This window comes from Alligator sinensis, unplaced genomic scaffold (genome assembly GCF_000455745.1).
Source record: "Alligator sinensis unplaced genomic scaffold, ASM45574v1 scaffold202_1, whole genome shotgun sequence".
Lineage (NCBI taxonomy): Eukaryota > Metazoa > Chordata > Crocodylia > Alligatoridae > Alligator > Alligator sinensis.
The window spans coordinates 578,967-591,448 of NW_005842388.1; the positions used below are offsets into that span (position 1 = coordinate 578,967).

At 46.1% G+C, this 12,482-nt stretch overlaps 1 long non-coding RNA gene across 1 annotated transcript; it reads right to left on the reverse strand.

Annotated features, from left to right (window-relative positions):
* Nucleotides 1-379: 379 nt before the first annotated feature.
* Nucleotides 380-12,273, reverse strand: LOC102387460. Its single transcript, XR_324535.2, has 4 exons — nt 12,163-12,273; nt 7,747-7,848; nt 4,444-4,490; nt 380-1,861 (listed from the first exon to the last, which is right to left on the reverse strand). It is a non-coding gene; the product is annotated as an uncharacterized LOC102387460 (long non-coding RNA).
* Nucleotides 12,274-12,482: the final 209 nt, after the last annotated feature.

Below are 12,482 nucleotides of genomic sequence, written 5' to 3' on the forward strand. Positions count from 1 at the left end.
AGATTTACTGTGTTAGACAACAGGTGGTAAGATTACTCTGGATGCACTGGGCTAGCATCATGTTTACAAGAGGCAATGCCATGTACTGTTCAAGAGTAATATATTCAGACACTTAAAGAGTGCCTCTCAAAGTACCCTTATCTTGGAAGCTCTCCAGTATTCGGGCAGTGACCTTGATGTATTCTGTTCAACAAGAAGTGAAATTCTTTATACAATGTTATGTTCTCCCCTTGTCTTCAGTGATCATGCAGGTATAGTGTATGATTATTTAGCATCCACTATGATTAACTGCAATTTTTAAAAGTGCTTTTGACTGCTAAACTTCTTCTGTGATTTTTCTCATCCCTACCACAGTAGGAGCTGAATACCACCCCAAGAGTTGTGGAATATAAAAATTAAATATAAAACATATGCAAATATAAAAATATTTCTTAATTCTCAACCTACAGGAATCATAGTTATGGTGAAGTAAGGTTGGAAGGTACCTCATCTAGTCCAATCCCTTGCTCAAGGCAACAGGAGGGAGAAAAAAAAAAACGTTGTTTCTGGTGCAATATGGTCACTGACAAAGTTCATAAGTATGGGAAAAAACAAAACACCTCTACTCTGCAGTTCAGCCTGGGAACCTCGAGCACTAACTCCTTACACCTGAACTGGAGAGTCATAGCTTCCCTTTCTGTCATTCTGTTCTGTCCATGAACTTATCCCAGTTCCTTAATCTTCCTTTATAACCAGGCCATCTGTGGAGCTCTTCTTCATTCTCTTGCTGCTGAGCGTGATTGTGACAGATCATGCCCCTCCACCCCAGCAATGTCCCCTGGTGTGCCTGCTGCCCTAGCTCAAGTCCTGCATGCACAAGATTGATTAGTTCATTGAATGTCTATGAATGTTAGTGTATATGTGTCGCATGTGTATACAATTTACTGAGGAAAATCAAAGAACCAAGTCTTCCATTTAGATTTCAGAATTGGGAGGCCTGTGAATACTTTTCTCTTTTCTGCATTGTGATACTTGCTTCTTCCTTTGGCACCTCTCACTTTCTTATTGCACTCCTCGTTCCTCACGTTGTTAGCTTCTCTTACTCAGGGGTGCTCAACCCCAGCCCACAGAGCTGTGATCTAGCCCCTGGAGCTCTCTAAAGGTCCAGAAATTTGGTGGTGGGTGGGAGAGGGGAGAGGGGAGTGGGATTACTAGCAATTAAGACTGCCACCGTTCCCCCACTGTCATATTTTCAAGCTCCATGGGCTTGAGCATGGTATCCAACAGCACACAAGTACCAGGGGCTGGGCTGGTATGCCCAATTTGATGCAGGCCCAGGGCCATTGCCACAATATGGTGTGCCTGGGGCCTGATCCAGAGTACACCACCTTGGGCCCCAGCCCCTTGCCTACCCAGTTGGGCTACAGATTGGATCTGGTCCACAGACTCACCAAGTCCTACTCATCCAGCTCATAGGGCCAAAAGTTTGGGCACTACTTCTCTAACTCAATTCCTTTTGCCCTTCTTACTATTAACTTTTTTCTTTTCCATGCATTGCACTATAGTTCTGCTAATACACCATGCAGATATATGTTCTGACTTTTACCCCCCTTCTCTGGAAACACCTGATTATAAATGAGTAATGGATAATGGACTAGAATATTTTATATGGTAAAGTTATAGGTTGAGCAATTTCAAGTCCCACTGTTTCCATTTGATGTTTTGAGAGGCCAGCAATTGTGAAAATAAGACCCAAAATGTATAAATCATTAGAACTGTATAGGCTTTTAAACATACAAATACAGAAAACCCATCCAATCAGTAGCTTCTTATGTCAAAATGTTGACCCCATTGTTGCATGATAGTAAAACGTCACATTTCCCTGAAACAGAAGGGGAGAAATGGAGAAGGGAATCAAGATGTGCAAGTCTTTTCTGCTTTCAATATACCTGAATTGAGTTAAATGGGACAGGAGTATCCTTTTGTACCTGTGTTTACAATGCCAAGCAAGAGGACCTTGACTGGACATTCTAGGCAGCTTTGCAATAGTCCAATAAAAAGATTTCATTCCCCTCAAATCTTTGCCTCCCACAACATACACATAGAGGTTGTGACAGTAAAATGCTCAGCTCATTCGTTTCCTTTCATTTTGTAATGCACGAGTTTAAAATGTTGTATATTTTGGAGACACTTTACACTTATCTTTCATTTAGACATAGTAGAATCCTAGTGCAATTTGCCTGGATGGCATTACTAAAAAGTGTCCGAAGCGTTACCTAATTTACTTTGATGGAAACAGAAGTTAAAATGCTAGGAAAATGTGAGAATGAAAAGTCAAACTGAAATGACCTTGTTTTAGTGGGATTCTGGAATGTGAGGATGGTAGAATATGAGATATTAATCAGAGAGGGAGAAGCTGTTATACTATTGCAAAGATACATTGATGTACTGTACAAATGAATGGTGATGAGATTTTTATTACCCACACATTTATTTTATATCTTAAGTGGGATGAGGCAATTGACTAACTAATGAGATCTTAATGGGAGTAGTGGTCAAATGTAGAGGAGTGTAACTGTGTCTTGATTTAGTCCAAGTGTGCCTGTTCAGAAATACAAAGTCACTATGGACTTTCCTTTTAACATTATAGACCTAGAGTTGACATCCTACATTTGCATTATCAGTCTGAGATAGGAACCAAGGAGCAATGTGGGAAATAATTTCAAATAGAAGCATTACTGGCAAATATGATACAGTAGATGCTTTCTTCATTTGGCTATTTATTTTTAGTCTGGCTATCTTTACCAGTTGCCACTGGTCTCTGATTTCTCTTCATTTTACTTCCCAATTAAATAATTTTTCTATTGCAAAACCATTTTGTTTCCTATTATCCACTAGCCTCTTCTGATAATTGCTTATTACTCCATCTTCCCTGGTCATGACTGGGCATCTCCATGATGGCTTTCTGTGTTTTTTACTTGCGTTTTCTTCAGCCTGGCTTCTTATCTCAGATGAGATAGTTCAGCAATGGTTAAAAAATCTTACAGTAGTAATTTTATTTGTATTTTAAAGTGCAAATCCTAATATCTACTATCCTATTTTCATTAATTAGCTGAATTGGTGCATCATTTTAAGATGTTATAAGGCACAGTGAAAGTGAATATCAGGGAAAAAAAGCTCCTTTAAAAAAGAGAAAGAAACTCTTGCAGGGTATCTAAATTAATTACTAGAATATTACAAACTCATGTTCCAAGTCTTAATTAAAATCATTAGTTGAAGGCATTATGGGCAGAAAGGCAAAAAATACTGAGTGCCGATTTCTAATGAGCATAATTAATTACATGAACTAATTATAGAGGGCTATAGCTTATATTCAGAAAAGGGCATGGTCAACAAAAGTGGTATATTGGGATAATACCTAAATACTGAAATCTAAGGGTGTGTCCACACATGCAGGCATGTGAGCTTGTAGCAGCTCAAATAAGAGCAATACACATTTTTGCTGGGGATTTTTGCCTCAGCTCATGTGCCCGGACACGTACTTTGGTGTGGGGCAAGTTGTGCCACTTGGGGCAAACCCCACCCCGGCCAACTTCTCCTGGATCTGCAGCCAGGGGAGCTAGAGCCTGGGGCCAGCACCTGTCTGGCTCTAGCAGTATAAAAAGCTGCCCTGGCCAGCAGCTCAGGTTGCTTCTAATGCCCAGCCAGTTGGTATCTGGGGACACTAGCCCCTTGTGCCAGCTGGACTGCCGAAGCAACCCTAACCTGAAGTGAATCCTGCACTCTCTACACATTGCAGCGGTCTGGTAGTGGGTGGGGGCTGCTGCCTGGCTGTGACCTGCTGCCACCTGCAACAGCATCTGCCCCCTTGGACTTGTGGCTCCATGCCTGCTAGACCTGGATGGGGTGCCCCCTCTCTGTCATATGGGCAGCTATCGCCCAGAAGATGTGCTTGTTGTGGTGGCCTGCTTTGTACTGTCAAAGCATGTCCTCTAGGCCCCAAATGGCCAAGAGGTCAGCCACATCATATGCCCTCCAGCTGGGTCCCCAGTGCTGGTCCCAGACCGGCTCTTCTGCCCAGGTCTCACCACTTGTCTCACTAGCAGAGATCCTGTTCACAGGGACCGCAGGCATGACATGCGGTCCCTGTGAATGGCACTGGGCCCTGGGTGAGAGCCCAAGCGGCTCAAGGCTGCAGAAAGGTGCATGGCCCCATGCCATATCACATCAAGCCAGGCCAGACCTGCAACAAGCAGCACAGGAGGTGCCAGCTCTGAGGGGCCACACCGCACTGTGGGGGCTCTGGCTACAGTGAGCCCTGAGTGCTCCATGGCTGCTGTTGCTGTGGGGAGGGGGCTGTGGGCCCTGCAAGGGACTCATACCCCCTGACCAGCCCCCCTGACAGCCCCCACACATCCACAGCCCCCACCCCAACAATCCCCACCACTGCCAGTCCCTACTTACCAGGGACAACGCCTGGGTCACACCACCTTGCTCCACTCCTGCTTGCCCTGCAAGCAAATTCAGTGTGTTAGGGCAGCAGGGGGCACCATAGATACACTCTGGACAGATGCCAGAGTATCTCTGGAGGTCTGAGCTTTGGCTTGCCTGTGCTGCTTTTGTCCGGGGTGCTTTTATTTGATACCTGGAAATCCAGGTATCAAATTTTGAGCCCTTGCTGCAAATATGCAGTGCAGGGAACATTTTTTTAATTGGATCACTGTTCCATTTCAATTCAGCCAAATCTGTTCGACGCTGTTTCAGTGATTCGGCCATAGGCTATGAGGAACCACTAAAATGCCTGTAACATTATCATTTCTTGCCTGATTTGGATGAAAATTGCAAGGATGGTACCCCTTCTGAGGGCATGAAGGAACCAAGTTTCAAGGAGATAGGTGCAGGGTTTTTTTTTGTGAAACTGCACCTCAAACTGTTTAAAGCAAAACTCATGTCACGTGTGTGTGTGTCTTAAGGCAGAGTATGATGAAAACAGCAGGCATGGTAGCCCCTTCTGAGGCCATGAAGCCTGCCAGGTTTCAAGGGGATAGTTGCAGGGGTTTCTGTGAAACTGCACCTCAAACTGTTCAAAGCAAAACTCATAACATGTGATTTGTGTGTGTGTTAAGGTGCAGTAGGATCAAACCAGCAGGGGTGGTAACCTGTAACAGGGGGCCTTCCCCGTGTTGGTTAGATTTCTGTCTGCCCACCTGTTTCTGGGCCAACCACCTGCCCCTCTTTTCCTGCCATGCCTTGATGAAAAACTGATTCAGATGTTTCCCAGGTGGGAGGCTGCCCATTTAGGTGTCTTGGGGTGACATCCATTCCACAACTCTGTACCTCCCTTAACACTGTAGCTCATGCCTTGGATGTTGCATCTTTTACCCCCTCCAGTTGTGGTCCCCTCTCTGGGACTTTTGGCTCCCCCTTAGGCCCTGGCCCCACCTTCAGGCCAGTCAGAATCTCAAGCCTCTTTATCTGGGCATGATCTCCATCCTGGCTGCTCCAGGTGTCTGAAGTGAAGTGCAAGGCTACTTGTGGACCTGTCTTGCACAGCTCCATCCTCAAATACTCCCTGTGTGCCTCATACAGGGAGGGCACCACCATCCTGCTAAAGTTGGCGTGTGCCAGCACTTGGTAGGATGGGGAGATGACCACCATGAGCCACCTGAACCTTGGCTGCTTAACTAAGAAGAAGGGCTGGCCATCCAGAGCAAGCATCTCCCCAGTGCTCTGGGTGACCTTACTTGTCTTGGGAACGTGCCCCCACTTTTCCTCAGCCTTTCCCCCACTGGTCCAGGGTAGCCTGCCTTTGCTTTTGGGCAATGGAGGCTTTGGAGAGAGAGGGGGACTTCCCTTTGGGCAAGCTCCCACTGGTGCCAGGCTGAGGAAGAGCAAGAGCAAAAGCAAGGGGGTAGTACCTCCTGATATGCATCAGCATCTCTGTGGTGCTGAAGTGTTTCTTGTTCTTGCTCCAGCTGGTCTTGGATCAGCAGTGAAGGCAGATAGCATATGTGGGATAATTTGCCACCTCAAAATGATCCCACACTACACTTCCCCCTAGCTTCTGGAGTGTGGGTGGGGGATCCTGTCTTATCCCCCTCCTCAGCAGGCTGAGGTACAACAATAGGGGAAGCTGAGACACCTGCCCCCACAACCTCCTCTGCAGTGCCTTCTGGAAAAAGAGACCTGGCTCTAGGGGAACTTTGAGAGGTGTGGAACACAAATTCAGATTCCACTTCCTTCCTCAGAATTTCCCTGGCTATGGAATTGAGCTCCTCTGGTTCCAGATCCAGCTCCTCCTCTGGTCCTGGGATGCTCACAGTGGAAACTGAAGTTGGGGTGGAGGAGATTGTCATGCTGGTGGTGCTGTGGGTTATTATTACTGCTGGAGTTAGTGGAGGTGGGGCAGAAGCAGACACCTCCTTGCTGCCACTAGCAGCAGAAGCCTCATGCCTGCTAGGGAAGGTGTGTCTAAGTTTGGCAATGGCGGGTGGGGGAAGGAATTTACAGCTCTTCTTCCCCCCCGCCCTTGCTCCCCTGCCAAAAGATCTTGCACCTGCCTTTCCAGCAGACTTCATAATGTTTGTTGTGCTTGAAAATGTGTGCATGTGTGTGTAATATATCTTCTATATGTTTACTATATCTTCTTCTATCTGCTTACTATATTTTATACCTGTAATATATTGGAGAGGTGTATCTAACTCTTTCCAAAAAGAGAGACTAGCAGGATACTGACTAGGAAGCCAGTCACTTCAGCCAGCCACAGTACCTTTCAGATGCTGTTGATTCTAGAGATACAGCTCACAAAAGGGACAGAAAGGCTTTACACAGAACCTTATATGCTGCTTCTCTGTCCTTCCCCAGAGCACTGGGATTAGAAGGGACCTCAGGGACAGATTGCAGATACTGACCAGCTACAGATGTCAATATCAGAGCAGTCCTTCCCCCCGCCCCCACCCCTCTCCCCTCTTCTGAGTTTCTGTTTCCCTGAAAGCCCAGCTCAAAAACTCCAAAATGTTTTGGATGATTTCATTTTGTTTCATTTCATAGCCTTCCATTTTGTTTCAGATTCGGTGTTTCAGGCCCTGAAAAGAGCCAAAACACCTCCAAAACTAAATGACTGCCAAAAATTCATACCATCCTAATAAGCATGTAAAGAGTTATTTTGTTTTTTGAAAGAGATGACTTAAGTGCCTTACTCAATGAAGGTTTTACCATATGAATTTGACATGGATACCTCCCTTCCACCCACAGTTAAAGGACTAAGCCTTCTCCTTAACGTTCATATTGGCAAGCTTAGGACACCCTCCACTCAGTTTGCTGGCTGTATTGAATCCTGTTCTGAGGCAACTCTGCCCATGAATGATGTAGTGAGATTGGGTTCCCTCTACACATGGTGATCCCAAGGCTTCTGCCAAGAAATAAGGATTACCCCTCTTAGTTTCACCTCACATGTACACTCACTTTTAAGTGAGTGTCTAGTTATATACTCTGTACAAATTATTGTATTTTATAAAACCATTATCTTCAGCCATGTCCTCTATTTGTTTAAAGCAGTAGTTTTCAGCCAAAGGTCTAGGGGTCTGTGAAAAGTGGCTGTAAAGATGGTGGCCCTGCCCGAAAGGAGAAAGCACAACTGGTACTGCTGCTGCTGCTGCATCTCCCCCTGTGAGCCAGCAGGCAGAGCATGGCCAGGCAGACCCACCTCATCCTGCTACCACCTCTGCTTCGTGCAGGATCTGGCAATGCTATGGCCCCTCTACTCACCTGGTGATATCATTCTACAAACTGGGATGGAGTGCGAGTGTATTTTCACTACACACACAGATTTCCAGAGGGGTCTGTACTCCCATTCAAAATTTTAGGCATCTGAGAATTAAAAGAAAGTTGAGAACCGTTGTTATAAAACAGTGTTGCTTCACTGGAAATAAGATTACATCTACATCAGTTGTGGATGTAGCTAGTTGTATTTTGGATAACTTGAGAAAGAAAAATAGCAAAGTGAACAATTCATAATCTCAGTCTCATTAAGTACATTAAATAAAAGGTCTGTATCTGCATTGATGGCCAGGATTCCTTAGGTAGAGAAAGGTAGTATAACCAATTCAGAAGATAGGAAAACAAATTACCCAAGAAAGCAGCTACAGGACATAACAATGTAAACCTTACAATCATAATGACACTCAAACTTACTATTGGGAGCTTTTGTGGAACTCTGTTTTATGAAGAGAATGTAGTGGAAATACAGGGCAGTATCATTACTTCAGAATCAAATAAGATACACAAGCCACTACAAAATTCCAGGTATGAAGGATTGTTTTAGGCATTATTAATTATATTAGTACTAATTGACTTATGAGGAGAGGCTGTGGGAACTGTCTTGTTTAGTCTGGAGAAGAGAAGACTGAAGCTGGATTTAATAGTAGCCTTCAACTAACCTGAAGGGTGGTTTCAAAGAGGATGGAGCTGGGCTGTTCTCAGTAGTGGCACATGACAGAACAAGGAGCAACAGTCTCATGTTGCAGCAAGGGAAGTTTAGGCTGGATATCAAAAAGAACTCTCACGAGGAGGGTAGTAAAGCACTGGAGGAGGGTACCCAGAGAGGTTGTGGAGTCTCCGTCCTTGGAGGTTTAAGACCCAGCTAGCCAAAGCCTTGGACTGGGTGATATAGTTGGGGACAGTCCTGTTTTGAGCAAGCGGTTGGATCAGATCAGTGGTTCTCAATACTTCTTACACACAAGTTAGAGCAGCTCAACAGTTTTAATTTTGAAGACAAATCAATACCCACATGGAAACATTAGCACCAATATCAACACATGGTCCTCCATTACTCCCAAGTGACATTCATCACTGTGCAATTTGTTAAATGAAAGTTACCAGTGCCCCTCACTCTTGACTCACCACTCTCTGGCCCTGCTGGTACCCCTCAGTCCCAACCCACAGCTCTTCAGCCCCTAGCCCTGCTTTTACCCCTCACCCCCAACCAGCTTCTCTCTACCCCTAGGCCTAGTGTGGGGCAGGGGGGCACAGGGCTGGCCTCCCTAGATTTATGCATCCAGTGGGCACAGGGATGCAGCCTGGCTGGACTGACATGGGCATGAGCTGCTTTCATGGCCTAATAGGCAGGACCTGGCATGAGATGGAGCGGGGCAGCAGGTATGGAGGCGTGCACTGCCCTTATCTCCTCCTGCCACCAGCAGCTCGCATGCTGCTCCCCTCAGGCAGCATGCAGATGCTGGCAGCCCACCTCCTCCCTGGGTAAAGCTGCAACCTGAGGGAAGTGACAAAAGGGTACAGTCACAGCCTGAGGGAAGTGGCTAGTGGTGGGAGGAGGTGAGGGTAGTTTGGCCCTTCTTGTCTGTTATTCCTCATGCTGCTGATGACACAGCTAGCAAAAGGGGTTCCAGCAGTGGCATCAGTGAGGCTTGCCATCCCATGCTGGATCCTGCCCACTGGGCTGTAGAGGTAGTGCCTGTCTATACCAGTCTGGCCAGGCTGCAGCCTTGTGACCACTGTGGGAGCACAAATCTGGGGTGGTTGCATCACCCTCTCCCCGCCTCAGCCCATAGACTTACTTGTGGAAAGCTGCAGGAGCTGCTCTCCATGCTGCCTGGCTGCCATGTGCATGTATAAATGGAGGTGGCACCCCCTGCCTGATCATCCTCCTCCCACTCCCTCCAGACCTAGGCAGATCCTTGCAGGCTGGAAATCTGCCAGCCTGCAAGGGTAAGCCTATGGTTTCCCCATGATTAAAAAAAAAACCATTTTCCATGATTGTTTGTAACCCTTTCATATATTCTTGTGACCCCCTTCTGGGTTGCAACCCATGGGTTGGAAAACACTGGACTAGATGACCCAAGGTCCCTTCCAACCCTAATTTCCTATGAATTCATATAACGAAACCTCTGTAAAGTCTTTTCAGAATTAAATTATATTATTGTTATCTTATGCCAAAAAATGAAACCATTACATAATCATAAACTGTTTGGCTGGCAACCGTATTCAGTTGTTCTGTCTATTTTATAGTAAGGATGGTGAAAGCACCATACCGGGGCCTGAATATAGCTAAGCTTTTTTACATGCTGAAGTCCCCAAATACACTCTTAGTTGTTTGCATCCTTAAACACTTTGCCGAATGGGGTTACTGACTACTTAAGTACATAAAATTAAGCATGTGCCCTGCTGAGCTGGGATCTAGAAATTTAAATGTTACAAGCAAGATAGAGCTCATTGTATGAATAGGGCTCAAGTGATCAAAAGGGCCATTTTAATTGAGGACATCACTGGTTTTGAGCCATAGTTCTGCTATGGTACACTGCTGCAATTCAAATTTTTATTTCATTCAATGTCAAATATTTTGAAGTCTATTTTATTGGGATGTTTTTAATTTAAATTTTTAATTAAAATTATATTCAGTTAATGCAGTGTTAAATTTAGGATTATGATCGATCAACATTAATACTTTATCACTATTAAAATGACAATTAATTTTTCATTATGGAATCTGGGGTATTTGAAAGATGTGTTATATTATTCAATTTAAGATGCTATTAGCATTCTGTTCAACAGGTTGACAGGAAAGGGAGCTTTGACAGAACTACAAAACCAACTGCAATTCAATATCCTATCAATTTAACATTAGATTGCTGTCATCTGGCACGTACTCTGCTTTGTGGCCCTCCCTACCTCTCACTTGCAGGGAAGTATGCTGCTGGAAGTCCTTGGAAAGTTCAAGGTCATGGGAGTGTCTGGGGCAGTGGAGACCTTATCACTCTGGAGCAGGGGACGCACTCAGCTGGAGTGAGGGAGAGCCACGTGCTAGGACCCACACCAATATGCTCCCACCATTCCTTCCATCTACCTCCTTGCAGCCAGACTGTCACCCACCCCTGGATGCTGAGACCCCCATGGCAACTACTGTGGACCATGTAAAACCCTGTCTTTCCCTTCTCCAGTACCCAATCTGGGTCACAAAAAACAAACAGACCTGGGGCCACTAAGAGATAAGGGTTCTTATTGCCATCTAGAGCAGTATGACGACCCATCACTGGCTCACAAAGGGTACTGCAAATATATTCAAGCATATTGCCCAGCAGATGCAAGCATGGGTCCACAACAAGGACTGGGTGCAATGTTGGGCCAAGATGAAATGGATGAAGATTCAGTACAAGCACATGCATGACACCAATAAGAAGTCTGGGAGCAGAAGGCACAGTATACCCTTCTATGAGGAGCTATCCCACTTTGTCATTATGGACAGGGCCATCACAAGCTGGCATCACCAGTAGGCAGGAGGAGGGGTTGTCAGCAGGGACCCCACCATAGGAGGAGTTGCAGGAATGTGAGGGGACATCTGGGTACTCAGGATCAGGTCCTCAGGGTGCCATGGGACACAAGAGCTGCTGCTGGCAGAAGTCCCTAGGGATGCTGGATGATTGGAGTTGGTCCTCAGAACAATGCAAGATTTAGGAGCAGAGGTGCATCTTCAACTTGGCCTGCAGTCCTTTGACAGTCTCAGGTATGTTCCTGCAATAATAACCATAGCACCCAAACCTACCAGAGCCAGGGGGAAGGGCTGAAGACTCTGGCACCAAGCAAGGATGCCTTCCTGCTTGGAACAGTATGGCTCTACCCTGCACCATGCAGCTGTGACAGGGACCCAGGCACCAGGTAAAAATGCAAAGCCCCTGAAGAAGGCAGGGGGACCATTATCTCAGCCAACCTAGTCCTGCTGCCAGGGTGACTCTCAGGTTGTGAATCTGGAGAGGCTTGCAAGTGGCTCTCCAGAATTCCTGCCCCGCATCTGATTCAATCTACAGGGAAAAGTCTGTGGGAGTCAGCTGACTGAGCCTCATAACATAGGCAATAACTGCACTGAACCACCCCCCTCCCCCAAGAAACCCCCTGTAGCAAGTTGCCAGCTAGCCTGGATCAAATAGTCCTTGAGCCCTTTCATTTGGTCCCAGCAACAGTTTCTCTCTGGGTTCAGAAACTGAAACAGTAATGCTGCAGGTTCTTCTTTTTCCCAGGGCTCAGGCAAAAGCAAACAATTCACATGAACATATCTGTAGCATATACCCAGCAACATAAGCTTCAAAGCTCCAGGTTAATCTGGACCATAGGGCTCAGTTGCTAATACAAAACAATTACAAATAAACACCCACAGCCAGGGTTAGATCTCACCCTTAAGTCTTCCTTTGAGGAGTCCCCCTTCCCTATACAAACATTATCTCCACTAGGTCCTCCTTCCCCTGCTTCATCTTCCTGTCCGGTTTACTTTCAGGTCAGCCAATCAACTTCCCCTCATTGCTGATTAACTGATCCAGCCGTGGCCCCTTAGGTAGGTGGCCTGTTACCAGCTGGTGAATTGTTCCAGCCTGCAGCCTGTTACATCACAATTGCATTCCCATCTCAGTCCCAGACAGGTCCCCGACATCACCCAAACCCTTGAAAGCAAAGCAGTCCCCCCCCCCCCCCCCCCCCTCCAAACCAGCCACGACACG